This window comes from Mustela nivalis (assembly GCF_964662115.1).
Source record: "Mustela nivalis genome assembly, chromosome: X".
NCBI classification, from domain to species: domain Eukaryota; kingdom Metazoa; phylum Chordata; class Mammalia; order Carnivora; family Mustelidae; genus Mustela; species Mustela nivalis.
In genome coordinates, this window is record NC_139040.1 from 99,101,308 (window position 1) to 99,119,209 (window position 17,902).

Genomic DNA, 17,902 nt, shown 5'->3' on the forward strand with positions numbered 1-17,902 from the left:
GAATCTCCTGGAGATGCTTGTTAAAAATGCAGAGTCCTTCAGGGACCTGGCTGACTCAGTCGGTAGAGTATGTGACTCTTGATCTCGGGGTAGGGAGTTTGAGCCACACGTGGGGCATGGAACTTACTTAAAAAACTCACAAAACAAAACAAAACAAAACAGAACAAAAATCACAGACTCCCAGCCCTCACACTCAGAGATTCTGATGTAAGGGGCCTGGGATGAAGCAGCTGAGGGCAGAGATGGGACAACCTCGGGCTTCTTTAGCGAGGCTCACAAATAATTCTGAGGCCCAGCCAGGTTTGGGAACCACTGGTTCATGATTCTAGATGCGATTAAAGCCATGTGAAGATGATAAGAAACAGCTGAGGAAGAGTTTTTAGTTAATGCAGAAAATCCCTGCAAGGACACTGTTAATTCCTGTGGCGTTTGGTTCCCAGGGGGATGTGGGGGATAGGAATCTTCTTAGATTCCTGACATTTTGGGGGAGACCCACTGTTCTCTGTCTCCCAGGAAGTGGGGATCCTCTGCAGTGTTTCCTGGAACCTCTCAAAGGGGTACTGTGAGGTTACCCTGTCCTCACGGCATGGGGTACCTCACTCATGGGGTACCCAAGCAGCCTCGCAGCATGGGAGCCCCCAGGGGACTTAGTGTGTTGGCATTGCGTTGCTGCAATAACAGGCTACCCTTAATGTAGAGACTTAAAACAACACAATGTTGTTCTTACAATTCTGAAGGTTAGAAGTCTGAGATGAGTCTCACTGGGCTACCATCCAGTTATTGGCAGGGCTTTGTTCCTTTCTGGGGGCTGAGGGAAGAATCCATTTCCTTGCTTTTTCCACTTTCTAGAAGTTTCCCACATTCCTTACCTCATGGCTCCTTTTCTCAATCCTCAAAGCCAACAATGGCAGGCTCCTGATCTCCCGACCTGCCTCCCTCTTTTCCTTTTAAGGACTCTTGTGATTATATGGAGCCCACCACATGATCCAGAATAATGTCTCCATCTCAAGATGATTTACTTAATCCCACCTGCCATATGAGGTAACATATTCACAGGTTCTTGGGATCAGGGCGAGGACATCTTGGGGGCCATCATTCCACCCACCACACTTGGCAATACGGCGCTGTGAACGGTCGTAAAAGCTTGTGACTTGAACTTTTATGCGTTCAAGAGCCATTCTCTCAGAAAATTGGCCTTCCTCCCTTGGGATACAAGAGTTTTCCAGGAATGTTCTGCTGAGGGCACCTTTGCTTTGGGGGTCACACCAGTTCCAGGGAGGGTTTCTCCTTTAAGGCAATTCCCCTTTCCTGTGGTTGGGCAAAAGCACCTGAACACATGGTGTGAGAGCAGGGACTTCCCCGATGGAATGTCATTTATTGAATGTCTGTTTCTTTTTCAAACCTGGAGACAGCCCTTTGAGCATGGGGCCTTTGTTGCTGCTGTTGCTTTTGAGTAATCCACAAGATTTTAAAACATTGCCCTCATGATTTATGGAATTTTCTTCTCTCTGAGGTTCTGCCCTATCACAGCACATCACACTTCTCTTTTTCAATTTTGTGATTTCTATTTCTTTTATTGGAGCTGTCTACTGCCTCTGTCTTCCTTGGGGCATCCCAGGGGGAGCCGGCAGTCCCCCAACAACCCAGTCCTAGGGCCCTATGTCCTGTGGGTCAGGTGAAGGTTAAAGAGGTAATGTACACAGAGCTCTTAGCACACTCTAATTCTCAATATTTGTGAGCTAATCTTGTGGGGTCCCTTTCCCACCTGTGGGCCAACTGGGTATCCAGCTTCTTTTGCTTACAGAAAGGCCTAAAAAAAAGAAAGAAATCTCAATTCCGAAATCCCGTCAGGAAACACAGGGAGATGAGAATGGCAAATAGAGTTTAGTTTATCAAAAACCCGGATGTTCTACAATTTTCAAAGAATTTTTGAAGTAAAAAGAATGTCAGTGTTCAGCTTTGTCTCCCATAAGCTTGAGTACCTCCAGAAAAAGCCCTTTGAACCATGTCAGTGGCAAAAACATCAGGCTGGGCAGGAAATCGTCTTTTAGAACCAGGCTCGAGTCTAATGGACAGATAACCATTGAGGAAAAGGGCAATCAGTGAAATCAAACGGTGGGCTCTCAACACCACCTTCACTTGTCTTCTTATTTCCTGGCCCCTGGTGTTAGCCAAAGGGACGGAGGGACAACAGTGAGGACAGACTGTCACCTGCTGCCTACTGCCCCCCGCCACCCCCCGGGGAAAGGGATAACGCACACAGGCTGGCAGTTTCTCACTTAAATAGAACCGCACAGCTTAGTGACAGCTGCCATGTGACAGATCACGGAAGAAGGAAAAGGAGGAACCATGGTGGCCAGTGGACCCAAATCAAAACCAGATATGCGTGGCTTCTACCACATACTACAAATTTTCCTAGTTCCTTGGCACTTGGCCTTAGCTGCTTATCTGGCTCAAAGCGAAGGTGAACTTTTCCAGGAGACTTTGATTTTGACTCAACACGATCACTTAAAATGGATAGTATAGACCCTATAGAAGATCCAGCCCTAGAGAGCACCTTTTGATATTTGGGCTATAAAAATTCCATCATTCATTTTTTCGTTCGTTCAGAGATGACTTATTGCACATCTAGTACGTGCTTCAGAAGCTGACCCTGGAACAGGGGTTTGAACGCAAGTAATGTATTTGGGGGGTGATTCCAGGAAGCTTCGGTAGGGGAGTGAACAAGTGAGGCAGAGAAAAGAAAAGGCAGATGGGCCGTGAAGAGTGTGTTATCAAGCTTATTACCACTGTGGGCGACTGGGATTTAATATCGCTAGGGATCTTTTGAGGTCAATGTTAAACACAAGTCTCAGTTTTCCCATCTGCGGAGGGACGAGAGTATGCCAACTCCCTTCAGGTATCCTCCGAAGGCTGTCGGGCAAGGCAGTAACTCCCTAGCTCTTCCAGCCAGTCTCGGGAGCAGCAAAGTGGGTTCCAGGGGCCGGAGGAAATATTAGGGCAGAGCTGCGATGCCGCTCATTGGAAGGGGAGAGATCTGCCCCGAAGTGGTCGGGGCCAGGGGCATGGGCACCATTTGCTAGACTGAGTCTCAGGCGCTGGGAGCACACAGGGAGAGGACACAGCCCCACGGTCAAGGAGCTCAGGGTTTGCAGAGGACAAAGGTGTGGTTTATGTCATGAATGTGGTATGACGATGAGTGCCTGGGCAGAAACAAACACATGATGCTACCGGGACAGGGTGTGAGGCAGGGGGTATAGAAGAGGGGTGGGGGCAAAGCTTCCTGGAGGGGATGAGGTTGATTCAAGGCTCACTGAATGAGGAGAAGGTGTATAGGAGAGAGAGATTCAAGAAACAAATATTCCAGGTACGCAGAGGGCATTTTGACAAATGTCCTTTATATTTTGTTTTTCATAGCATGCATTCTCTTTTACTAAGAAGAGCCTTTCTTCAGCTCTACAACACCATCCGCCGTGCCCATTACTGGATGTCTAATGCACTCAACAAATTCTATTATTTTATGCTGGATGTATGGGGCTATCCGTTAATATCTGACAGTTATTACCCAGAAACTAAATGAACCTTGGAGTGAATATTTTCTTTTCCTTAAAAAAACAAAATAAAGAGAAAAGGTGAAATGTCAGAAAAAAGAAAAAAAAAACATTTTAGACCATGAATCTTCACAGATGCATGGCACGCTTTGGAAAAAAACAAAACAAAACAAAACAAAACATGAAAAGATGTGAATTTGAGATGGGGCTAGGATGCATTCCCAAGACCAGCGTGGATGTCTCCCAGACGCCTGCAAATGGCTTATCAAAGGCTCCAGCTGCGGGCCGGACTCATTTGTCAAAGGCCTGACATCTGATGACGTCATAACACCAGAAGCTCTCCTGGGCCTGGCTTAGAGAAGGTATACTGGGAGGGTGAGGTCGCACCCCAGTCGACCCACAGAATTCATTTTTGTCACCACGCTCCTTTTCTCTGTGATGGGTGGCTTGATGGCATTGCTGTGGTTCATGGCCACTGGGGCGTGGTGGGGGCCCAGATTTTAATATATGCTAAAAAAAAAAAACCCTAAAAAACAAAAACAAAAAAAACCCAAAACCAAAAACCCAGGCTAGAAGTGTGAACCGGCCTTGGACAAAATGATGAAGCAGGTGCAGTCTATCTTAGTCAGTCCGTACTTCCTTCTTTCCTGCATTTCTTTGCTGGTTAAGGAGGTTCCATGGGTCTTGATTTGCAAAGGTTGACCAGATGTTTTTTCCTATGGGACTAGGGAATTGCTGTTACCCCAACACAGATGGATTTACATTTTAAAAGAGAACCGTGGGTGGGAGCAATGCTTAACACAAAAGAATGCCTCCATAATGGGGGAAATTTAGGCACAGTGGGAGATGGATTTGCTGGCTCTTTTCAAATCACACCAGATAGATGACTATCTTGCTTGCCAATTGTGCCTGCCACAGATGAAGCCAGATATTAATCTGGGGTGTTACAAGTCTGGGGGCAGGGACTTCTGGGGTGCTGATAATGTCTTGATCTGGGTGCTGATTACATGGGCGTGTGCAGGGTGAGAATTCACCCAATAGACAAATGAACCGCATGGAACAAATTTATTTTAAAAAATCAGCTTCGAAGGCTGAGAAAGGAAGTCTTGGTTCTGGGAGTCTCTACCACTTGCTTGTATCTTGTTACCGGGTTTGATCGCCATACCAGCCCTCTGAGCTGGGTCCGATAACAGCATCCATTCTGTAGCTGTGCACACCAAGTCACAGAGAGGTCTGACCACTTGCCCAAGACCACACAGCCACTCAGCAGCAGAGCAGAGATTCCAACCCAAGTCTTCTAGCTGGAGAGACCATTTGCTCTTTCAAATGAGAAATGCTTTGGAGGAGAGGGCCCCTCCCCTGCCGCCAGCACCTTAGATGGCCCTAGGAAAATGCTGGTTTGGTCTCATGTCTCAGTGGCCTCTGTGTTTGTCTGAGAAGAAATGATTGTCTGGACAGGAAGGCCTGGACAGGTGGCAGCTGGGGCTGGGGAGCTACGATGAGAAGGTGTATGTTGGGACATTCCAAGGGGTGACCGTTCTCAGGACTTGGAGAGGAACTGATTGTGTGTGAGCCGGGACCCAGAGTGGCTGTGTGCTCTATGGAGTGCAGGACCGTCCCAGGGTGTGAGGCGGTGTGGGCACAACTGGGGCATGCCAAGAGTCCGGTGGATTTTGACCTGAAATGGGAGGAGTCCGGGGAATCTTGAAGCTTCAAGAACCAAAGAGGGGTGTTTCTGGCCTTCCTGGGCTTATAGCTACAAAGCAAGGTAAGGAGACAAGGAAGGTGTATCCTTTGCAGAGATGGTTATAAGTGTGGCTGTCATTCCCACACGGTCTTCTGCCATGTGACCTGCCACTCATCCACCAAATTTGTCTCCACTCCTTTGACTCCGAAGAGACCCTGTGATACATTTCTTTGGTCAATTCAACATGCTGGAAGTGAATTTGTGTCCATTCCGGGTGTAGCCCTTCATTGGTCTGGTGGCTTCCTCTTGCCACCTCTTGAGACACTTGCTCTTGGGACACTCCTCTCAGAGCCCAGCTGCCATGTTATGGGAAGCCCAAGTCACATGGAGATGCTCCAGATGACAGCCCCATTTGAGCTGCTGGCTGACAGCCAGCATCGACCACCAGCCATTGGTGTGCGCCATCTTGGATTTCTAGCTCAGTCCATGGCACAGATGACTACGGTTGCAACCGCATGAGACATCCCAGTGGGAACCTTCTAGCTGAGTCTAGCCAGCTCCCAGCTCCCAGAACCCAAGAGACAATAATAAGTGTTGTTTTAAGTTACCAAGTCTTAGGGCTGTCCATCATACAAGAATAGAACTGAAAAAGAAAAAGACACGAGTCCCAAAGGACTGGGGCACTGGAGGCCTGCCGGGGTCCACCTGAGATGTTAGAAGGAGAAAATCAAAGGAGTCTTTGAGTAGAGTACAACTTGGATTCATAAGAACGCGGGGAAGACCAGGAGCCTGGAAAGAAGTTGCGGGCTTGGCTCTGCCATTCAGTAGCCCCTTTGGCAAGTCACCACCTTGCAAGGACTCAGTTTCCTCATCCATAAAATGGAGATGATTCATTCCCCAAACACAGAGTATTGTGTCTGGATCTCCACTGAGTTGGCAAAACAAAGATCAACATACCATAGCCCTTGAGATCCCGTGCTCATTCAAGGGTGAAATCAGGCACTGTTTGAAGATTTGTATATAAATGTCTGTAAGTACATGTTAATTACATGCAAATCCCTTAGAGTGGTACCTAGCACATCCTAATGTCTGCTGTCACTATTATGGAATTTCTGGAATTTAATTCGATTCTCTGAACAGCATCTGTGCTCAGATTGCAGCTTCAAAAAGCTAACCGGGTACAACTACTTTGGAAAACTGTCTGGCAAAAAGCTTAATCCAGTGCCTACCCATGACCCAGCAATTTCACTTAGAAGGAACGGGTCCTCCTATCCACCCAAAGTCATGCACAAGGATGTTCACAGCAACAGCCCCAAGCTGGAGACAGTCCAAGTGTCCATCAACGAACTGATGAATAAATTGTGGTAAGTTCATTGGACAGAACACCACTCAGTAGTTACAAAGGGTGAACCTCTGTTTCATGCAACAGTCTGGATGATCTGGCTCACAGTGAGGGAAGGGGCCATGCACAAAGGAGCAACTGTTGCAGGAATCCTTCACAAAAAGGGGCAGCAAAACTAATCCGTGGGGAGGGAGGCAAGAATAGAATGGGCATGGGAGAACCTGCCAGGCTGCTGGAAATGTTCTGTATCGTAACCCTTGAGGTTATCATGCAAGCATATACACATGTTAAAATAATCCAGGTGTGCATGTCAGGTGGGTATTATTCATGGTATGTAAGTTATATCTCAATAAAAGTGTAAATCCAAAGGGGGGGGATCTCATTGTGGGCGTGGCCCCTGTCAGGGAACTTGGCACCCAAGAGTATAAGGGGTGGAGTTTCTAGGTGGGGAGTGTTTGGAAAACAATCTCTTCTCTTGGCGGGGGGTGGGGGTGGTGGGTGGGGGTGGTGGGTGGGGGGGTGGGGGGTGGGGGTGGTGGGTGGGGGGGTGGGTGTCGCAGGCCCCTTCAGCCAAGTGACTTTGCAGGAGGTGGGGGACTCGCCCCCTGGGGCTGTCCTGGGCTGCTTGTGGTTTCTTAAGGCTGTGCTGGGGCCGGTGTGGGGTTCCCCTCCAATTCCCAAGTTCCCAAGGCCCAAGCTCTTCCATAGGCAGTGCCTTGGCCTCCAAGTCTGAGAAGCCACATCTGACAGGCTTACATGAAACCTCCAGTTAACTTGAAGTGTCAAGTGATTTCAAGAGCCCCACGATGGCGCCCATCCCGCGGAGTGGAGACGCAGGGTGGGCCGGCAGAGACGAGAGAGCTCGTTGAGTGTGGGCCCCAGGGCCAGTGTGAGGGAAATCCCATTCCTGACAGCCTGACCGGGCCTGCGGGAAGCAGCCGGCTCCCTGAGTGGGGGTGGGGGGCCTTGGATCAGGTGCTGACAGCATGGCTGGCTTTCCAGGGCGGGTAGAGGGCTGGTTCCCCCAAAGTCCCCTGTTCCTGACCTCCTCTCCCCGCTGCCTAAAGCCCAGCTGGTCCCTGCCACTCCTAGCACACTCCGGCTTGGAGAGGGGGTGTTTCTCTGAGCCTGCGACACGTGATTTCCCCTCCCACCCGCCGCCGGGGACCGAGGCGCCCCTCGGTGCCGACCATCCAAGCCAGCCGCAGCCCGTGCGGCCGAGCGCGGCGGCTTCAGTATAATTAATTTAGAAACCAGGGCGGATTTTATCACCATCTCTGCGGGAGCAGGTTTCCCCGCCGCCCGCGGGCTTCTCCGGGACAGCACCCCGGCCACGGGCCCCAGGGGCATCCCCTTCCTCCCACCCCTGGCCCCAGCCTCAGCCCCAGCCCCAGCCCCAGGGTCGCCCGGGCCACCGGGGTCCCCCGCGGCGCGGCGAGGCCCCCAGGAAACCGCCCGTCGCCGCCCTTCCGCCAGCGCCTTCCGTGCGGGCGCGGCTCCGGGGGACGCGGGGGCGGCCCGGGGGCAGCTGGAGGCCCGGGCACGGCCGCAGGGTAATTGGCGCGCGCGGGGGACCACGTGAGGGCGGGGGAGGTGGATGTCCCTCGGGGCGCCGGTCCCCGCCACGGCCGGGTCACGGAAGCCCCCTCCCCCGCGCCGCGCCCTGCCCGCGGCTCCGCCCGCTCATTAGCGGAGGCCGGGCCGGCCGGTTCGCCTCCTCCGGCCGCCAATTACCCGCCCTGCTGGCTCGGAGCGCGCCGCGGGGCCAGACAAAGGCGCGGGCGGCGGGCGGCGGGCGGGCTGGCGGGCGGGGGGAGGGCGTGGGGGGAGGGGAGGGAGCCCCGGGCGCCCGCTCCTGCAGAGCCGTGGCCACGGCGGCGGCGAGATCAGGGCGCAGGGCCGCGCCGCGTTCCGGAGCCGGGCGGGGCGCCCGGGTCCCACGCCGCTCGCCCCCCGCCACTGGGCCGGGGCATCGGGTCCGCGGTGGTTCCGGGCGCCAGCCGCCCTCGCCCCGCAACGCTGTGCTTTTGCGAAGTGCCGGAGCTGGGGTGCCGCGTGCCTCCCTCTCCGCGGTTCCCTAAATCTCTCTGTCGGGTGCTGCCCAGCGCCGAGCAGCCCACCACGGCCATCTCCCCGCTCGCCGTCGCCGCCCCCGTCCCCCCAGGCCCGCAGGGTCCCGAGCCATCCCCAGGCTACTCCGAGCAGGGAACCTGCGAGCCTGGGTGTGCGAGCCTGGGTGGTGGGGTGGGGTGGGGGGTGCTGTTAGAGTCAGGATCGCGCCTAGGTGGCCGCGCTTCGGGTCATCTCCTTTGATGATCAGGCTTTTTTTTTTTTTTTTAATATTTGGAAACACGAGGCTCTCGGAGACGAAATTATTTATTCACAACGCCACAGATTCGTGGCAGCGGCTAGGGCACAGTTCATGGTCTTTCAACATTTTAAAGATCCCGACTTTTGCAAAGAAAAACAAAAACACAAACAAAAAACCCCACAGAAATCCTGCACTCTGGTATTTTCGGATTCAGAAGCCCACTCGCAGAGTCCTTTCCACCAGCCTCTTTCCATGGGAGAGAAGGCAGAGGGTCCGCGGACCTCCTTACCAGCTAGCTACAAGATTCTGAGGGTTGGTTTCTTTAGTTTGTATCTGGAAAACAATAGGTTAAAAAAATTGATCATCCGAATCTCTGATCACTATGCCGAATAGGAGGTTTGAACTTCCAGAATCGTCGCTCAAGAGGAGCCAGGTTTTGGGGGCTGAGTCTCAGGAGGCTACCCCTAGGCAAGGGCTGGGTGATATGGGGAGCTTCCTGCTACTCTTCCTTGGTGTCTGTCCGCGGGCCGCTGAGGGTCTTTAAAAAGCCTCTTTCCCTGCTGTCCACGCTCGGCCAGTACAGGGACAGTCTGGGGAGGGGTCAGGGAGCTCTCGCCTCAGAGCACGCCTTTGGGATGAGATGTAGGCTGCCTCAAATGAAGACAAATGTCCCTCAATAAAGCGCCGTTCCCAAGGGCCTTCCTTGCTGTCTGCTGTCAGCCTGGTGGCTTAGGGCTCCTGACGTCAAGGTCTTCCTCCCAGCCCCCCAGGCCACTTAGCTTTTCACAGAGAATAGCCAGTGGGGGCCTTGGCCTCCTCCTTCTGCTCACTAACGCCGGCCTCACAGACCAGGCGCTGGGCCAGAGAGAGAGAGAGAGACAGAGATAGAGCAAGTTTAACCCGGTGGAAGCAAATCACTGTGTCCCTTGTCCCTGTAAGAGTGGGGGTTGGGGGGCACCTCCGCGTGCCAGTCCTACAGGCCATGGTGTTTCTGCAGTGGTGGGGGCAGATGGGGGTCTAGTTCAGGAAAGGACTCTTGTTCTTGTGGGCTCATTCCGGGGGACGCCTGGGAGAAGCTGCCTCACAAAGCAGCCCTCTGTCCCTGCCTTCCCTCCAGGAGGTCCTCTGGGAGGGGTCCTCCCCACAAGCCTGCTCCAGCAAGACCCCTGCAGTTGTTAAAATAGGGAAATCCCTCTGTACTTCTCAATAAACAGCCCTTACACCCCAAGTTCATGGCTCTCAGGGACGCCCCCCCCAATCCAGCAACGGAAAGTTTAACAGCAGTGCAGCGAAGGGGTTCAGGACCCCGACCCAGGCTGCTTCCTTTCTGATTGGTCAGTGGGGAGACAGGTTGCCCCCAGACTGGCTTGGACCAAAAGTATTTAGGTGGCCAGTTGGTGACCTGTTGGTGAACTTGAGAGACTTTACCCTCAAATAGCCCTTCTGTGGAGGTTCTGAATATCTCTCCCATGATTTCATTGTTTTGCATTCAGCTTTGGCCTCCCCTCTGGTCCCCGTTTCCAAGTGTTCTTCACATCTTTGTCTTTGCAAAAATTTCGTGCCCCGGGCGCTGGGCAGCCAGGAGGAATGGGAGCCAAGATGGCTCTTGTGCCTTCCCCAGATATACAAACTCCAGAAGGAAAACGGCGACTCTCAGCTCATCACTGCTTAAGGTTTCTGGAAATGGAGAGTAGGAAGCTGGCCCCACCCACATTTGATGAATTTCCCCTTGGAGCTAGGCAGAGCCCCAAGGTCAGTTCCAGTCCTGAGAGCACCCATTTTAGAAGCCAGCTCAAAATGTCTCCCTGCCCCCCACCCGCCTTGGTTCTTAGAGATGGGCCAGCTGGTGCCTTACAGGATTCACTTCCTAGAGGCTGCCCCGGATCCTTTTATAGAATTGAGCTCCACAACCTTCGTTCCCTAGCCGTGTGCCCTTGGACCAGTCGCTGGAGTATGAGAGCCTCAATTTTCTCATCTGTATCCTGAAAATGCATGAAATAAAAGTATCAACCTCATAATGTTGTTGAGAGCATTAAATGAGCTTTGTGTATGTGTGTAACAAGGTAATTGCTCGTTTAGTATTGGTTGATCCTTTTACTCTCCTTCCTCCCTGCCTCCCTCCCCCCCTCCCTCTCTCCTCCCTTTCTCCTTCCTTCTTCACTCCTTATCTCTCCCTCCTCCCTCCCTTGCTCCCTCCTGAGGGAGCCTGGGAGCCCCAGAACTGTGACACCCTGCCATACGGGGAGGCATGGGGACGTGTGGGCATGGAGCAAGCCGGCATTTGATGGGTGCACAGACTGGCCTGGCCACGGTGAGACCAGATGGGGTTTTGAAACTCATCAAGCTGTGATGGGCCGCAGCACCAGACGACAGGTTTCTATTTATCCCAGATGCCCCCTCAGCAAGACCTCCAGCCTGGAGGAGTGCTGTATTCTCATATCCACTCCCTTACTTTGTTCTTCTACTAATGCCACCTTGGCCACCGTGGCTGCAGTGGTAGCCCCAGGTCACCATGTGCAGAGGTTTCATTGACTATCCCCTTAAACCTCATGTTCCTGCTTCCTGGGAACCTGGGGAAAAGAAGAAGAGTCATCCCAAGGGGTAAAAGGAAGAGGGGGAATAAGGACTTAGCATAATGTTCTGAGGGCCTCCCTTGGAACATTCCAGGTGAGAGAGGCTGATTCTAAGCACGCAGCCCAGAATGGCTCTGCCCAGTTCTTTTATAACGGCATTTTATGTATCTCAAGAGAATAAAGAGAATTATCCTTCCAGGGGGCTTGTAGGAAAATTCGTGGTGGACAGCAGGCCTGCCTCAGATCAGGCCTTACTTACTGGAAACTTTACTTAATGGCAAGGTCCTTGGGAAGTTGGGTTCATTTGGAAATTGATTTAAATTATTTGGAGCCCCAAATAAAATAAAACAAAACGATGGCTCTTTCCTTGTCTTAAATTCATGCATTGTCTTTATTGAACATCTTCTTCTAGTGCTGGATATTTCCTCGTTCATTGCTTTAGCTTGATGGGAAGGTCCTGAAGTTCCTTGTGGAATATCCTGAGTGACTTGTGGCGTTTTTGACATTGATGGCTATCTTGGGACCGTGTCAGGTGTCTGGCTCGAGCAACTTTCTCCTTCTACGCCAAGGTGGGACCATGGCAGGGCTGGGTAAGCAGTCCTTCATGGGGGAACAGAGTCTCTTTTGTCCCTGAGAATCACCGATGTTTTTGTCCTTACCCAGATCTTATGCAGGATAAGCATTCATCGGCAGAACGGACAGAGACATTCAAGAGGAGGAACGAGCCATTTGGTTTGCCTGGGTTAAGCGTCTGCTTTCAGCTCAGTTCATGATCTCAGGGGCCTGAGATGGAGTCCTGCTTGGGAAAAAAAAAAAAAAATCCCTTCTCAGCAGGGAGTTTGCTTCTCCTGCTTGCTTCTCTCTCTCTCTCCCTCTGCCCCTCCTGCTGCTCATTCTTTGTCTCTGTCTCTGTCTCTCAAATAAGTAAAACCTTAAAAAAAAAACAAAACAGTAATCAAATTTCAGAATCACTTTGGCTCAGCCCAGGCCCCAGCGCTCGGGACGTTAACTCCTGCAACCTCGAGAGGAAGAGGAAGGGGGACAGCAAGGTTTCCTCAAGTGTTCCTTGGTGGGTTGAAGGAACCTTCTAGGAGAGAGAAGTTTGCCAAGCAAATGACAACATAAACAACTTTCCAGGGGGCCTATTTAAAATGCTCAGGGGAATAAATTGTTTTAAAGCATTTAAAAAACACCATTTACATACAATTAATATGTTGATTGCACAGTGTTCTTATTAATTCATTACAGCAAGGATTTCCACATGGCAAAACAGCTTTTCAATACTTAACTTACTTTGTGATATAGCATGAACCAGGAAATTATCTATATATATTTTAGATATATATACATTTTATATATATATCCACTATATATAATCACACACGCGCACACACACGTCTAAATATGCAAAATTCACAGTCTTTGGTAATTCGAGTCTCATTCTTCAGCACCCACACACCGCCTCCCACAAATACATCCTCTGTCACACAAGACGGGACATTGGAGATTTTCTTTTACATTCTTATGACCCCAGAGCTCAGGTTTGTTATTACAGCAAAGGGCCATGACTGAGTATAGTGTCTGATAATCAAGATTTACTGTGTGAGAAATCCAGATGCCGTGGTTTAACAGAAACCTGACTTCTGCTGAGGAGGAGAGAGGAACATCCCAGAGAGTAGGAGAAGAGTGGTGGTTAGTGAAAAGCGAGAGCCCATGGAAGGTGAGGTAAAACTAAATGAGAGACCTATAGGAAGCTCTCATCAGGGAAGACCAAGAAGTGGGGACTTGACCTTGGGACCGCCAGAGAATAACAGGATGTTTTTGTTCTTCATTGCGAAGTGGTAAGATACCCCAAAACTTGTTGGTTTGGAACAAAACCAATTTTATTCTTTTCCGTGAGTCCCCGCATTGTCTAGGGCTCTGCCGGCTGGATCTTCTGCTGGTCTTGTTTGGACTATTTCAGGCAGCTGAAGTCAGGTGGCAGATGGGACTGGAACGTCTGTGGGGGCTCCTTTCGCATGTCTGGCTCTTTAATCGGGGTTAGCCAGGAGGCTGGGGTCTCTCTCCACATGGCCTCTCTATATGGCTAGCTTGGGCTGGATCCCAAGAGTGAGTGTTCTCCGAGACCAGTGTGGGTGTTCTTGTCCAGCCTCTGCCCACATCACTCTTACTTAAGCCCCTTGCGGGTCAGGCATGGTGTCAGAGTGGGAGGGGACTAGACCAGGGGCTGAAAACTCCGAGAAGGAGCTCACCGGGAGCCCCCACATCCTTGCCTATCACGAGGACCTACCATTTCTGGACTCTTAGGAGGTCCCATTCTGTGTTCCCTAGCCGCTTGTACCTTCCTCCCTCCTGCTCACCCATCTCCGTGTCAGAGTCAGATGGAAGGAGTGGGGACAGAAGACAGCACAGTAGTCACTGGTGATGGCAGTTGGGTGGTGTGTGGTCATCCTCCCTCCCCACCCCCCCCCCCACCCCTGCAGCATCACTTGGGACAAGGCTTTCTCGCTGCTAAACTCACTGCCCCCTTCTCCCCGGTGCATGAAGGGTTATACAATATACAGACTGAGCAGGCAAGATGTATTTTTTTTAAGATTCCAAGTCAGATGTTTTAATATTTCACCGAGTCACTGCAGAAAGCCCTTCATTATGGGATGGAAATGCTTGGAAAATGGCCTTCTAATTAATGTGAAATGAGAGAGTGCCCCTCAGAGCAAGGGAGACTTGGCAACAGTGAGGGTGATGTCAGTATGCCAGCGTTTCCTGGGCGGGGTGATTGGACGGGGACCCATCCCAGGATAGATTTGCCTCGTGGAGCCCATTCAGCATAAATCCTGCCACGGGGCCAGGCTGGAGACAGCAAATTGAGAACCTTCCACAGCTCGCTGAGTTACTGCTTCCCAGAAATTGCTGAAGCCATTGATCTCGATCTTTTTAAATCATTAAATGATTCTGGCATTCAGGCACGAAGCGGGGCTGCGCTTGGTGACCTGCAGAAAGCGGGAGCGAGGTGCGCAGCCGACCCCGGGCGCTGCTCCTGTAGGGCACGGGCTCAGTCGCGTGGTTGCATTATAGTGACCTTTACACCAGCGTGCAAGACACAAAAGGGCTCACTCAGCTAGCCCTCCCTCTCTCCTCTGAGAATCACAGGAGAACAGTGTCTTTATGGGAGACCTGAAAAGTAGCTCCAAGCCTGCCGCAAGAGCCCGCCACCTCCCCATGTCCCAGAGACGCTCACAGGTGTCTGTAGTTCTGTCTTCTTAGGTGATTCCCTCATTGGATGAAACAATTGGCAGAGCTGTAACAGAGTAAAAGGAATTAAGAACCCTGCTTCAAGCTTAGATTGTTGGGTGGGAATAATAACAAGAATATTATCTAATATTTATTGAGCACTTACTGTATGCCAGCTCTGTGCCATTTTTTTTTCCATTTGAACCTGACAACAAACCTATGAAGTAGGTACTACTATTATTCCCCTTTTATAGACCAAAGATGATAGGTAACATGTCCCACAGCTAGCTATTTTAAGAAGATTTGCTGCCCTCCTGGCCACATGGCTTAGTTCCGTGCAACTTATGATATTCAATTTAATCACTATCGATTGTGGGCCTGGATAATTCCAGCACTGGAAGAAGACAGGGCCTAAAGCACAGAGAGAGAATAGAATCTCTGAGCTTGTAGGCTTTACAGTCCAGGTAGGGGAGGAGAGCCAAACCTTTTGTGGAACCGTTCCGAATGGTTAACCACGGGAAAGGCAGTCTTTTCAATGTTGGAAGCAATTTGACTACAGTGGAAGATCGTGGGTGTTGGTGTCTCCTCAGACCCAGGTTCAAATCTCAACTCTGAGGTGTGGTTTGGAGCTCCGAGCATCAGTTTCCTCTTCTGTGAAACGGCTGTGACAGAGTAAAGAGTGACATAAAGTAGGCTGTCTGGAATATTCTCAGCAAGTGTAGTCTTTAAGGGAAGAGCATGAGAGGCAGTGGGTGTGAGGTAGGAAATGATTTGGGGAAGAACATGAAGGGGGAGGGGGGCAAGGGGAATGTAGTCATCGTGGTTGATTTTGTGTCTGGTTGTGCACACACACATGCATGCGCACACCATTTACGCATGTGTACACACACCTTTATGTGCACTGGACGGGAAAGCTGGCAAAGCAGTTAGAGGTTGGAGAGGGAGGTTCAGTGAGAAAAGTTAGAGGAGCTGAGTGGTCACCTTAGTCCTTGACTGGGACCCCGGACCCCACGCATCAGGGTTCTGGCTTCAGTTCACACACCCCAAGCCCCTGGCTTTCAGCTTCACTGAAGACGAGAGAATATTTTTAACCACGAATGAGGCCTCGGCACCCACTCATCAAAAGGTGCCTTCCTTAGCACTGGATCGGGGCTATGACAGGGTTCTGGAGTTAGCCCTGTAGGTGGCGGATGGACAGGAACATCAGAAGGCTGGGTAGCAGGGGGAACCCTCAAGGGGTTTGGGACTGTGGCGATGAACTCAAGTCAACACAGGTTTTCAATATGTTAACTCTTGATATGACTTGACTTGTGTACCCAAACATTAGTTTTGAGCCTAAAGGTTACTTGCAATTTCAGCAGCATTGCCAAAATGTCTCCCATGTGTGCCCCCTGGGGGGTTGTGAAGGACGGGGGTTGGTGTAGAGAGACACAGCATTGAAATCAGGGTCTTTTTGCTTTGTTGTTGGGAAAGCAAATTCCAATCCCTGTTAGTGGGGTAAAAATTCAATGCTCAGGCCCACCTGCCTGCATCATCAGAGTCCAGCCCCCCGGGCCTCTCCTCGGACCTGCCCTGGGCATTTGGCCCAAGTGGCTAGGCCTGTGTGCGCCGGTGTTGTTGGACGCCTAGGACTCCCTCTCCTGCTGGAGGACTGGTACCCCGCCCCTGAGGATGGATGTCCCTGGGGAGCCCCTCGGAGTACCTGGGCCCTGGGGCGTCTTCTCAGGACATTGCTGCCTTTGTTGGGGGCACTGGAGTGCGTGGCTGCTCATGGGAACTGCGTGTCCAGCGTTTCTGGCTGGCCCGCCACCAGCAGTTCGAAGTTCTGCGCAGACCTTAGGGCACGGTGGGGTGGGGGGGAAGCGGTTGCCCTCTTCAAACTTCTGTGAGCCACAGCTGGTCAGAAAATTTCCCCCAGGGCCTTTTGGTCTGGGATGTGCCTGTTCCCGGAGGGCAGGGCTGGGATGGGCCCTCCCGGAGCCGGAGGCGGGGCGAGGCTGGCCTACCTGCCCATGGGCCCTGGGATGGCTACAATGTGGCTGGGACACAGAGGGCCTCGAATGCCAGGCTGAAGACTTGACACTTGTTCGAGGAAGAACTATGAATCAGTCTCTTTGCGGGGGTGGGGGGCAAGTGGCAGAAACCCAAATCAAATGAGCTGGAGCAAAATGTAGAATTCACTGGTACCATGGATGGAAATGCCTAGACAGTAGCTTCAGACGGAAGGGCTGTTGCTCCATTTCTTAGCTGGCTTCAAGCCAAGTGGTGGGCCAGATGGCAGCTGTCCTAATGGGAACAGAGTCCTTACCTCTGGGAGAAAAGTCCCTCGGAGGGGTCTTCATTGACCAAGCTCATGTCAAACATGCAGTGACCTTGCCCCAGCCCGGAGTACCCTCACTGGCCAGCCAGGGTTGGGTCAGAGTCTCACGGGTGGGGGCGGGATGGGAGGGAGCGGTGGCCACAAGAAAGAAAGGTTCTGTCTCTAGAAGATGAAGCAGAGAAAAGCCATAGTTAGCCCCTTCTGGTTACCCACTGAGCTTTCTTTAAATATTTTTTTAAAAAGATTTTATTTATTTGACAGAGAAAGAGATCACAAGTAGGCAGAGAGTCAGACAGAGAGAAAGAAGGGGAAGCAGGCTCCCTGCTGAGCAGAGAGCCCGAGGTGGGCCTCGATCCCAGGACCCCGGGGCCATGATCTTAGCCAAAGGCAGAGGCTTTAACCCACTGAGCCACTCAGGCACCCCGTACCCACTGAGCTTTCTTAACTCTTGGTGAAAGGTTGTTACTGAGGTAGCTCCAAGAGCTTCTTCGGAAAGCAAACTTGCCTTTCACATTGCCCTGTGGAGGTGCCGGGATGGGTGGGTGGGGGAGGTGCCCCCCGCTCCCCGCACTGTGCTCAGCTGCATCCATTTAGCCCAGGCCATTTGCACTTGGAACAAGGGCTCTCCTTCAGCTGTCTGTGGCATTCAGGATGGCCTCGTGCTCAGCCAAAGGGCCGCGCCTTGTCCACATGTCCAGAGGGACTGGTTTCATGTGTCTGACAAGGCCGCCTTTCTGGGCAGGAGGATCTGAAGGAGGAACATGTGTGCAGCCCGGGCACGGGGTGATCAATGCCCCCTCTGGAATGCAAAGATGAATTCTTAAAAGAAAAAAAAAGGCTTTCATCATTATTGCAAAGACCCCAAACAAGGGGGTTTTCTCATCCCA